Below are 12,859 nucleotides of genomic sequence, written 5' to 3'. Positions count from 1 at the left end.
ATATGTGCATGATAGCCTCTAGATAATCTTAAAAGGAAGGCACTAAGGAGGATAGGGAAAAGCTTCTTTCAGAAAGTAAGATTTTAGTTAAGATTTGAGGGAAATCAAAGATACAGACAGAGAAAAAAGGCATTTTCAGGCATAAGAGAAAGCTAATGGAAATGCTGGGAGTCAGAAAATGGAGTATCTTAATGAAAGGAATAGAAAGGCCAGTGTCATTGAAATAAAGAATATATGAAGATAATACAGTGTAAGAAGACTAAAAAGGTAGAAGGGGCTAGATTATGAAGGGCTTTGAAAACTAGGTGATTTTACATTTGGTCTTGGAGTTAATGGGGAATGAGTTGAATTTGTTGGGTAGGGAGGTGACATGGTCAAATTTATACTATACTGGGTATAGTATAAACTGGAGTAAAACGAGACTTAAGACAAAGAGACTGACCAGCCAGCAGACTAAAATCATCTAGGTGTAAGGTGATGAAATTTATACCAGAGTGGTGGGAATGTCAGAGAAGGGAACGTATGTATACAAGAGATATGACAAAGGTAGAATCGGCAGGATTTGATAATACATTGGTTATGGAGGGTGAGAATGACACATTTAGGAAGATGACTTATCAGGTGTGGGAAACATCCATCCTGCCCAGACATATAAGGCCTGTAAAATCATTTCCTAAGGCAACCACTAGCAATGAAGAGTTATAAGCTAGGTATAACCACTTCCCACTTTTTGAGTTGATAATACCCAGGAATGATGTTTTAAATATCCAGCTAACCCTTAGCAGAAAAAAAAGTTCTCCATCCTGACTTAGCCATTCTGCATTTTTTTTTGGGGGGTTGCTGCTTCTATAGCCAAAGTTGCCTACTTTTCTTGATTCTTTGCTTTCCTCTCTCTTCCCTGACGAAGGTAAGTCTGAGCAAATCAGGTATATTGATGGTTTCCTAATATTCCTAGCATCTGCCTAGTATTATATTGTGCACAGGACTCTGAACCTGTTACAGGAAGTGAACAAAACAAGAAGATCAAGCTTTGTACTTCAACTTTAATAAATATATTTTTTACATTTCCTGAGAACTATACATTTGCTAACTAATGCTAAAAATGGGAAAGATTTCAAGATAAAAATCACAAATGGTTAGAATCATAAGCTTAAAGACCATCTAAACTGACCTATATCTGGGCAGAATTTGATCTAGTGGTCATTCAAATTCCACTTGAATACTCACCAATTCTTGAAACAGTCCACTCAACTTCTGGATAGTTCTGTCAGAAGTTTATTCCTTAATCTAATTTTCTGTGACCTCTACCTATTATTTGTATTATTGCCCTCTAAGACCAAGAACAACAAGAACAGTCCATCTTATTTTTGGAAACCCTTCTAATGCTTGAAAACTTCTATCACTACATTCCCCTTAAGTCTTCTCTTCTATACGCTATCATTTTTAACCAAGTGGTTCCACAGTGGAATGTGTCCCCTATGTAGGTTTTGCTTTTCTCATCTATGAAGGACTTCACATAGAGGCTGGATGACAACATGTCAGTATGTTAGAGTGGGAAGGTCTATTCCCTTAGGAGATACATTTTTTTCCTTAAAATGTGATGCCCAGAATCTAATGCAATACTTCAGCTGTGGTCTGACCAAGACAAAGTAACTGATAGGGCAAACCAGGAAATTAATACTTTCTCTGATCTGGTCACTGTGCCATTCTTACTACAACTTAAGCTTACATTAGCTTTTCTTTGGCTTTAATGTCACACCTTAACTCACATTAAGCTTTTAAGCCACTGCAACTCAGATGTTTTTCATGCACTCTTGTTTAGCTCCGTTCTCACCCCACTCTACCCCATCTTGTCCTTGTAAAATTGATTCTTTTTTACAAATGTCACTTTATTCCTATTAAATTTTATTTTACTGAACTAATTTTCTTATAATTCTAATCTGTTGGATCTTTTTGAATGTTCACTGTCACTTGAAATGTTGATATCATTTCCATCTTCCTGTTATTTATAAGTTTCATAATTGTGACATCAATAGTCAATTTGTTTATAAATCTGGAATGCTGAGCATTATTGAACCAGACTTCTTTATGTGTACTGTCCCTTGGGCACCCCATTTTTTAATAATGGCATTTTTTTTGCTTTTTGTTAGCTACAAAATCAAGAACTTCAACACATAATATTGATTTTTCTCTGCTACATTAGAGTTGCACTGTGATGTAGTAGTAAGAGGGATGGATTTAGAACCAGAAATCTTAGTTTCAAATCCTATTTTTGCATTTATGGTTTATATGACTTCGGACAATAAATGTAATCTTAGTTCTTTATTTGTGAAATAAGGGTGTTGGACCAGATAATATTAAAATTCCTTCCAGTATAAATCAATGAATCCATGGAACTGTACTGATTTGATATTTTCAGATGTTCTCTCTCTATAGAAAGTGTTGTGTCATATTTTATCTCATTTTCTTTTACCTTTCAGAAAATGGTATGGTATCCATGGATTCTTTCCACATCCATGCATGTTTGAAACATATGATTGCAAAGAAAAGAAGTAGCACCGTTTTCTGAATGGTAAAAAACAATTAGAGGTTCAACGTAGATTTTATTTTGTTCTATTCTCAGACATTTTAGATCAAGATTTCCCTTTTGTATATAGATTAGACTAGATAACTACTGAGTTCTCTTGCAACTCTCAAAGTCTCTGATTCTATAACTTCTGTGGCTTTCATCTCTCTTTAGACTCACTCTGATGATCATTTGGAAGCTTCTCAATTTCCCTTCACACCCAGAACTTTTAATTCTCATCTATCAAATTTCAAGTTATGGAAGTCCCCATTAACAATGTGGCTTTTCTCCTTTAGGTTGTCTGACAAAAGCATAAACAAGACTATGAAAATATTTTTAGTACCTGCAATATATGTAGCACCTGCTTTGGTTTCTATAATTTTAGAACCAGGACAGGATGCACCTGTGTTAATGCTTCAAGTAATACCACTTCTTCTTTACCCACTGAATATTTCCTGATGTTCTGATACTTCTTGGTTGATTCCACGTGGAGGACGAAGCAACAGTCATTTTTCCAGTCAGCATCAGCAGCCCATATTATGCTTTACTAAGACTGTAAAATCATCGATTGATGAGAAGGGACATAAAAAGATCATATTAGAATCCAAACCTTTATTTTTGTACTTGAGGAAACATGATCTTAGAGAGGAAACATAATCCCAAAGACACACAGCTAGTAAAATGGAGGATACAAGATTCAAACCCAGGTCCTCCATCTCCAAATCTAGTGTTATAGATTTTGGTTTTTTGGCACTACTCTATAGTATCTCTAGGGAGATCTCCATGAAACCTTTGGAATGCCAGACCATTCCCAACTCTCTTAATTGCTTTTTAGTTTGAGTTTTGTTTTTTGTTGTTACTGTTGTTGTTTTTGAGGGAGTACAGCTCCTTTGAAAAGTTATGAATAGCACAATACATTATCTTACAGTAAGGTGATAATGTAGTTTGAAAAGCAAACTACTGTTTTATTTATCTGTAATACATCGTATATAGAGGGTATTTAATAAATGTTGATTAAGTGAATTTGATTGTAGTCATTCTGTAATTCTGAGGTATTGAGCATACGTGGTCAGTGATATCATCTGAAATCAGACAAATGAGATTTGAGCAGAATAGGCATGAAGGAGCAAGTCTAAAATAAGAAATGGTACATCAGCAAGACCAACTGAAAAGGGGTGAATACAAAGGGAATGAGAATATTCAGGCCAAGAATTATTGAGTACAGGCAGAAGAATGTACAGTGGTTGAAGAGAAGTTCATTGAAATACACATGAGATTAGATTACTGAATCTTCCCTTGAGACTTAGCTTCCTCATAGTTGGAAATACCATGTCTTATGAAAGGAAAGGAGTACTTTATCACAATAAATAGGGACAAGCTGAAGTATTCAACCAAGGTTGCCTTTTTTTGTCCCACACAAGGCCAGAAAGATGGAAAAAATCTTGTCTTAAAGAAACTAGAAAAAATCCAAATGAAGGTCCAACTGAGATGGAAAATGGGCAATGATTTCCTTCTTCTCCCCCTCTTCCCCACACACTTATTGTGTAAGATAAGCTTTAGGAAGCTATTCGAGATGCCAGTGAAGCAGTTCCAACTCAGGTTCTGATATGAGGAAGTTAGGATATGAGTATGTCTGGGCTCTATGGTGCAACAATAATACTGATAGAAGAACTTCAGTTACACCGATACTTGCTGGAACACTCAGTCTGCCTGCCTGTCTTCTGCCTAAAGCAAAGCAGCTAACAATTTCTTGAATTGCTTTTATAATTTCTTCTTTAAAGTTATAGAGTGAGTCAACAAAAAGAAATTCTATTCTGGATCTAATTCTAAAAGTCAGCAGTAGAGAATAGATAAGGATAACAAACAGGTCTACGTGGTATTCGTAGCTATCTTAGAGAGAAAAAAAAGAAGGATCAAAATAGAAAAGGAATTATGCCCAAGATGGATAGGATAACTGCCAATAGAAAGAAGGTAGAGATGCTCGATTTTCATTTTACATCTGTTTCTCTACCGGGGCCTTCAAACCTGGTACTCTATCTACTATACCACTCAGCTTGCTCTGAGAAGAAGTTGGGGATATACTAAAGTTGCAAGATTGAGTGACCAGGAGGTGACAAGAATGGTATTCTTGATAGTAATAAAAGAATTTGGAAGAGTGGAGGATTTGGGAAGAAAGACAATAAGTTCTATCTTGGACATGTAGTTTGAGATACAAGACATCTGATTCAAAATGTACAAGAGTCAATCAGTGATGTGTAACTGTACAACAGTTTAGCTTGATAAATAGATCAGGGAATCCTGTTCATAGAAATGATAACAGAATAAATAAGGAAGATGATGAAATAAGCTTTCATAGTATCAAATTCCATAAGATAAAGAAGACGGCCCAAGACTGAGCAATGGAAAACACCCTCATTCACTAAGCATGTCCTATATACAGAACTTGCAAGGATGCTGAAAAGAAACAGTTATACAGGTTAAGAGGAGAACCAGGAGAAAGAAGAAAGGAGGGAATATCTAGAAGATGATAATCAACAACGTAAAAATTATAGAGAGGTCAAAGAGGATCAGGACTGAAAAAAAGCCATTGTATTTGACAATTAAAATATCATTGGTAACTTTGGAGAGAGTACTTTCAGTGGAATGATGAAGTCAGAAGCCAGAATGCAAAGGGTTTTAGAATCTAATAGGAAAAGAGTATACAAAGTTAGCCATTATGGCATTTTTTACAAGGGTAACCTAACCAGGCTCATAATTTAGCAGATGGAAAAATGAACTGTTCTGAAAGGAAATAGCACAATAGGTCAAGAGAATCCTACCTTTGATTATACAAGATCATTCCCTCAATTTTTCCCAATGGCAGACATCCTCCTTTAGCAGTTCTCAAACAGTACCCAAAAGTTGAACAAGGTTAAACTACAACTATATTTGGTTTCTTCATTCATGCTATTGTAATCTTGCTTGTTTTATTGGTTTTGTGTTATTATGGACCTGTTTACCTAAATTGTAAATTGATTACACTACATGGACTATACCTGATTTTAGACTGAGGCCACGGCTATTTCTGTGGTCATTGTTTGCCCAAAGTGTTTATTTACCCAGAGGCCTATCATGTGGTCTTTAGCTAACTTTCTTGTCAACAATTTAACTTCTCATGGAAGAAAATTGCTTGTTGTTGTTTGTTTGTTTTGTTTTGGTAATGATAATTTTATTTTATAATTTTTTATTAAAGTCTTTTATTTTCAAAACATATACATAGATAATTTTCAACATTCACCCTTGCAAAATCTTGTGTTTCAAATTTTTTTCTCTTCCCCACCCCTTTCCCTAGACAGCAAGTAATCCAATATATATTAAACGTGTTCTTCTATACATATTTCCACAATCGTCATGTTGCACAAGAAAAATCAGATTAAAAAGGAAAAAAATGAGAAAGAAAACAAAATACAAGCAAACAACAACAAAAGAGATGAAAATATTATGTTGTGAACCACATTCAGTCCCCTCAGTCCTTTCTTTGGGTAGAGATGGTTCTCTTCATCACAAGTGGATCACACTGGAACCAGTCTGAGTCACCTCACTGTTGAAAAGAGCCATATCCATCAGAATTAATCATCATATAATCTTGCTGTTTCTATGTACAAAGTTCTCCTGGTTCTACTCACTTCACTCAAAATCAATTCATGTGAGTCTCTCCAGGTCTCTTTGAAATCATTCTGATCATTTCTTATAGAGTAATAATATTGTTCTAACGGCTCAGGTAAACTGAAGGCAGCCTTGTAAGGGTGAACAAGATGGCTTTTGGGAGGAAAGGGTCCCACCCGAGAACTACCACAACTTATTCAGGCATTCTCCAACTGATAGATATCCACTCAGTTTCCAGTTCCTTACCATTACAAAAAGGACTCCCAACAGCATTTTTGCACATGTGGATCCTTTTCCCTTTTTAATGATCTCTTTAGGATACAGGTTCAATAAAGATACTGCTGGATAAAAGAGTATAGAGACTTTGGTAGCCCTTTGGGCAATGGTTCATATTGCTCTCTAGAATGATTGGACCAGTTCACAACTCCATCAATAATGTATTAGTGTCTCAGTCCATATCCCTCCAATATTCATCATTATCTTTTCCTGTCATCTTAATCAATCTGAGGGATATGTACCTCAGAATTGTTTAATTTGCATTTCTCTGATCAATAGTGATTTAGAGTACTTTTTCATATGACATGAAATGGTTTTAATCTGAAATTTGTCTATAACCTTTGATCATTTATCAGTTGGAGAATTGCTTGTATTCTTATCAATTTGTGTTAATTCTCTATATATTTTTAAAATGAGGGCTTTATCAGAACCCTTGGATATAATTTCCCCCCCTAGTTTACTGCTTTCCTTCTAAACTTGTCGGCATTGGTATTGTTTGTACAAAACCTTTTAAATTTAATATAATCAAAATTATCCATTTTTAATTCTATAATGTACTCTAGTTCTTCTTTGGCCATAAATTCCTTCCTTCTCTACAGATCTGATAGGTAGGCTATCCTTTGTCCTTCTAATTTGCGTACAGTATCATTCTTTGTGTCTAAATCATGAACCCATTTCAACTTTATATTGATATAGGGGATTAGGTACAGGTTAAGGCCTAGTTTCTGCCATATTAATTTCATGGAAGAAAACTGTGACAAAAGGAATAGAGGAAATGAGTGGCTCTACCTGTTGAACACCACCTGCAGGTTGACTTTATTTAAACTTCTAGCATTTATGGCTCTAGATACATTTTGTTATACATAGATGAACTGAACTACTGAGTAGCAGCTTTTCCTTCCCTACCAAAGTTACTGAGTGGACAACAGATATATTAGTTCCTTGTGCTGTCTGCCATGATTGACCTCAAGCAACCATTGATCAGCCCCTGCATCCAAGTTGTTGCCTAATACCAATCAGTGCCTTTGGCAATTTTTTTTTTATTTGAATGACAGGTTCAATTTTGGTGCTACATCATAAGTATGCTTAGCACCAAAGGAGGGATTGTACATAGTAAGCCACCAGGCTGAGACAGTCAGTCTGAGTGACCCCCAAGCTTTTTAATCTTGTTCATCCTTTGGGTATGATACTCAGCATTATTATCCTGCAGACTACTACCCTCACCTAACCCTACTCCCATCTCTCAATGATGCTATAATTGGGAGGAGCTGAAGTGGCACTAATCCTACCTCTTGAGAGAGATCTATTAATGAGGATTGCCTTACCCTTATATACAAATTTTGTTGTCACAGTCATTTTCAGTCATATCTGATTCTTTGTAATCCCATTTGGGATTTTCTTGGAAACAATACTATAATATTTTCCCATTTCCTCCTCTAGTTAATTTTATACTTAAAGAAACTGAGGCAAACAGGGTTAAGTTACTTGCCCAGCATCATGCAGCTAGCACTCTATCCACTGTGGCATCTAGCTACCTTAGGTAAATTGTTTTAATCCCATCTATAAAAGCAGTGGGCCATTTGAGTTCCAAAGGCAATCCACTCTCCAACTGCTTGATGTCTTGGTGTGTTAGTAAACTCTTTTTTGTCTTGTTTTCTGATTTTGCCTTTAATTGACCAGGGTGAGGTCCAAACCAGGATTTTCTTTTAACAAGTAGAAGAATCTATTATAGAGGGCTTTCTCAAGGCATTTGGCCAAGGAGAGAAATACAGGATGTTAGGTGAGATTCAGAGATCAAATATAGGTTCGTTGTTTTTTTTTGTTTGTTTGTTTGTTTTTTAAAGGGTATGGAAGATATGGGTATGTTTGTAAGCATCATAAAACAGCTAATAGAGATTGAAGATTAAAGAGGGAGTATGCAGGATGGAGAGGGCAATCTGCTAAAGAAAAATAGCAGGGAGGGGATCAAAGATATCTGTAAAGGGGTTTGCTCAGGCAAAGAGAAAGGCCATCTTTTTATCAGAGAACAGCTAGAGAATGGATAGCAAGGGAAAATGTCCATTAATAAAGGGAAACCTTCAATAGAACACAATATTTAACAATAAATTGTATTTTCTCATCTGAATACACTATTTTATTTATTAATTCATTTGAGAATGGATCTCCCTCTATAAATCAAGATTGAAGTGTGCAATGTGACAGATACCATTGCTGATGAGCATACAAAGTGACTTGCTTTCTGATCTAGAAGAGTTTATTCCATCTTAAATACCTGGCATAATACCTTCTTCCTTCCCTCCCCCAGGATCTCACTATGTTGGTACTAGATAGTGTGGATGCATGGATGCATGGCCTGAAAATTACTAAATTCAGCCTCCCATAGTAACAGGGATTACAAGTTTCTGGCACCATGCCCATTGTCTAGATTCCATTTGACAAAGAAATCACATAATCTTAGAGTTGAAAAGGGTTTCAGAGGTTAATCCAATTGCAACTCTCTCCTTGTTGGTTGGTAGTACAGTCTTAATTAAAAAAACAAAACAAAACAACAACAACAACAAAAAACCACCCCCCCTCCCCCAAAAAAGAGGAAAATCAGAAAAAGCTGATTCAGGAGAGTGGGGATGTAGTAAGAGGATAAAGATGCAGAGTTCAATGTACAACATTCAATTTAATTTAACAAATATTTATGAAGCATCCAATATTTGCCAAGCATTGTTTGGCACTTTTAAAAATTATAGCTTTTTATTTATAAGATGTATGCATGGGTAATTTTTCAGCATTGACAATTGCAAGTTTGGATGCTTCATAAATATTTGTTTGAATAGAGATAGGAGTTATAAGAGGCAGTAGAGATGGGAGACCATTGTAGACATGAGAATAGCCTGTACAAAGCCATGGAAACAAAGTTGCATACCATAAATAAATGAAAGGATGAATAAAAACCTTAATTTCTTTTTTTAAAATTTATTTATAATTTTTTTCACAGTATATATGCATGAGTAATTTAAAAAAAAATAATATTATCCCTTGTATTCATTTTTCCAAATAATCCCCTCCCTCCCTCTACTCCCTCCCCTTGATGACAGGCAATCCCATACATTTTACATATACAATATAACCTAGATACAATATATATGTGTAAATACCATTTTCTTGTTGCACATTAAGTATTAGATTCCGAAGGTATAAGTAACCTGGGTAGATAGACAGTAGTGCTAACAACTTACATTCACTTCCCAGTGTTCCTTCTCTGGGTGTAGTTATTTCTGTCCATCAATGATCAACTGGAAGTGAGTTGGATCTTCTTTATGTTGAAGATATCCACTTTGATCAGAATACATCTTCATACAACATTGAAGTGTACAGCGATCTTCTGGTTCTATTCATTTCACTCAGCATCAGTGGATGTAAGTCTCTCCAAGCCCCTCTATATTCCTCCTGTTGGTCATTTCTTACAGAGCAATAATATTCCATAACCTTCATATACCATAATTTACCCAACCATTCTCCAATTGATGGACATCCATTCATCTTCCAGTTTCTAGCCACTACGAAAAAAGCTGCCATAAACATTTTGGCACATACAGGTCCCTTTCTGCTCTTTAATATTTCTTTGGGATATAAGCCCAATAGCAGCAATGCTGGATCAAAGGGTATGCACAGTTTGATAACTTTTTGGGCATAGTTCCAAATTGCTCTCCAGAATGGCTGAAAACCTTAATTTCTTAATATGTACAGATTATCATAAGTGCTAGATGATGTGGTCAGGATAGCAATGCCTAGTTCCAAACAAATTCACAAAGCCATTCTCCTTGGTAAGAGGTAGATTTAGGGAAAAGGAAAGGGGCTACAGATAAAATGAAAGGATGCAATAAATATCAGGAATGATAAGTGTGAAATAGAGTTGGAAGAGCATAGAGTCAGAGTAAGGAAAAAGACAATTTTCCCAAGGGAACTCACAATTAACCAGGAAAAAGGAATACTCTATGAGATGGGAGAAAGCCATTATTTGGCAGGTAGACTGAAGAACTAGTCAGGAGCCAGATTGCAGATCTTATCTCAGACCTGTTTAAAGATATGCTAATCAATATCTCAAAAGGTTGTTACTCTGTGGTTAGGGGGATGGGCAATGGAGATTGTCAAAGAGTTCCTTCCAGGACAGTCTGAGAATTATCTGATATTAGCTTTTACCTGACAGGGAAAGAGAAGACCTCACATTGATGAGGTTTAAGTTTTGGGATTCCCTTTCGTAGGGAACCAAATGATGAGGTCTAGATTTAGGGAACCAAAATGAGATTAGGGTTTCTGGTGGTCAGGGAGTTAAATAATAAGGTCTAGTGGCAGGTTCTGGGTTCAGGGAACCAAATGGAGAGGTTTGGCTCCCCTGCACCCCCTTGGGATTTGGCACAAGGGTAGGGAGTTTTGGGGAACCCCTTTTTGGCAGCACAGGGATCCTCTGTAAAGGAATTTACAAACCCGAAAACTTAGATGATAAAAGAGGTTTATTATAGGGATTGGGAAGTAAGGTTAGAAAGCCTGACAGAACAGCATAAAGTCTTGTTAGGGAAATAAGTGAGGAGAAAAAGAGGGTAGCACTGGAAAAGAATATTATCCAGTGGGCAGAGGCCTCCTTGGCATAGCATGCCATGTTTAGAATCTCTGCAAAGAAATGCCATTTTAATTCCCATTTTTATAAGGAGGTCTTTATCTGCAAGTGAGGCCTGCTCCCCTTCCCAAAGAAGCTGGTGGGTGGTTGAATTGAATAGAAGATCTTTAAATGAATAGGGTTGGAATTCTTCTGCTCCGGACTAAACCAACTCCACCTAGATAACAGAATGAAGCTGTTTATGTTGTTTCCTGTCAGGTGGGGTCCCTCACTGAGGCAAGAGTTGAAGATTTTCTCCTTCAAAGAGTTTTAAGAGTTTTGGGGTCCCTTCTTCAACATCATTAAAGACAGATACAAATTTAATAAAAGATTAAGAGAGTCCCTCTTCTCAAAGAGCTCACCATTCCAATACAGAAGGCAGCACACATGGGTTTCAACTGCATAGTTCTTAGAGTGCAGAGCAAAGCACATATTCATTCCTTTTCTTTAATTTCCACTGATAATAGAAATTTCTGGTGTTTCCCCCTCAGGAAATACATGGGGTCAATTTATTAGCCAGTTTGGCTGAAATATATTGTTAGTGATGTCAATCAGCAAAATCAAGTAGTACTCAGAAATGTGGAGTCAAAGTTGAGTGGTTTTACAGATTTGGGAATCTTCTATAGTGAAATAATAAATGAAACCATAAAACTGGATATGTTTTCTGAAAGAAAAAAAAAACATTTAATAAAGAAGATGATCAAGAGTAGAAACTGGTTTGACTTGACTGTTCAGTGGATTGGGTTCTGGAGCATAATTCTTTTGGGAAACTTCCCACCCATAAGCAGGAATGACAGGCGATTTAAAGATATTTTCTAAAATGAGTACTTCCTAGAAGCAGGTAAAAGTTCCTGTGGTAAGTTTCCTGCAGGCAGGGTCTTAAGTAGGACTTCAGTAATATATGCCCCTGATCTGAATTTTTCTTCTCTGGGCTTTGTGGTATTCCATTAAGACCCAATGCCATTTTCTTGGGCACTTCATTCCAAATTTTTGTCTATGGTTTTGGAGAATATATTGATGGAATTCAAGAAACTACCTTTACTTTCCCCTACTCTGTCCTGTTAGCTCCAAATTAAATATGAGACTAGGGAGATGACACTACCAAAAGTTTCTTTACGTGATACACAGGTTTCATCACACCTCTAGGCAATTTGACTAACTCAGCCTCAAACTCCACCCAGAACTCATATGATCTAAATTTTGCTGAGGGGCATTTTCCTCTTCTAACTTGAATCAGCAGAATTTTTGCAGATGTATTGCTATTCAGGTAGCATTTCAAATCAGCTATTCAACTGATTTATAGTGTAGAGATTAAAGGATGGGAAACCGATGACCTGGATTTGTTTCCCAGTTCCCATATGTGGGGGCAGTAGGTATCACAGTAGACGCAGGACTTTGGAGTCAACTAGGTTCACCTCCAACCTCAGACACTAAGTAGCTCTGTAAACACCCACAAAATCCTCATTCTTACAAAGAAGATAACAATAGTAGCACTTACCTCATAGGGTTAAAATCAAAAGAGTTAACTTACATAAATACAAATTATCATCCTGAAGTCATCCAGTGTGACTTTCAGGGCAAGTTAATAAACCTTCGAGCCAGTTTCATTATCTACAAAATCTGCATAATAATATCTCATCCCCTTTCTTTATTCACACTGTGAAGAAAAGCTTGGCAAACCTTAAAGCGCTCAAGATGAATCATAATTATTAGGGTGGAAAACT

This window comes from Sminthopsis crassicaudata, chromosome 1 (genome assembly GCF_048593235.1).
Source record: "Sminthopsis crassicaudata isolate SCR6 chromosome 1, ASM4859323v1, whole genome shotgun sequence".
Taxonomy (NCBI): domain Eukaryota; kingdom Metazoa; phylum Chordata; class Mammalia; order Dasyuromorphia; family Dasyuridae; genus Sminthopsis; species Sminthopsis crassicaudata.
Note: the sequence above shows the minus strand (reverse complement) of the source record.